The following is a 480-nucleotide window of genomic DNA, read 5'->3' on the forward strand; positions in this document are numbered from 1 at the left end:
GAAGACGCCAACTTGGAATCCGTTAACGAGCTTCAAAGCCCGCCAAGGATTCGAACAAGAGGACGTCCAAAAAATAGGCTAGGTTCAAAGCTGGAGAAACAGATTGCAAATGCCACAAAGAAGAAGAAGACAAAAGTTTTAAGCGAGGTAAATGTAATGTTCTTTAAATCTGTGGCGATTGAGTTTATTTTTCTAGTTAATTGTTTAGCTAATGCGTGAGTGTTATATTCAGATAAACCTGTTTGATGCTGCATCAGCGGCGCATTCAAATTGCAGCCAATATCAGGGACAAGTTATAAATTATCAGTTCAGGGTACCAGCAGCAGGGGATAACTCTTTGGGTGTATAGTTATAAAGAGTATGGGTGTAAAAGCACTGTTACTTTTGGGTGTATTTTTATTAATTGACAATTTACATATAGACACATATGTAGATACATATAGAACAAAAGCTGTAAAAATTCACAGGTTATGGGCGTAT

The sequence above is a fragment of the Arachis duranensis genome, chromosome 4 (assembly GCF_000817695.3).
Source record: "Arachis duranensis cultivar V14167 chromosome 4, aradu.V14167.gnm2.J7QH, whole genome shotgun sequence".
Lineage (NCBI taxonomy): Eukaryota > Viridiplantae > Streptophyta > Magnoliopsida > Fabales > Fabaceae > Arachis > Arachis duranensis.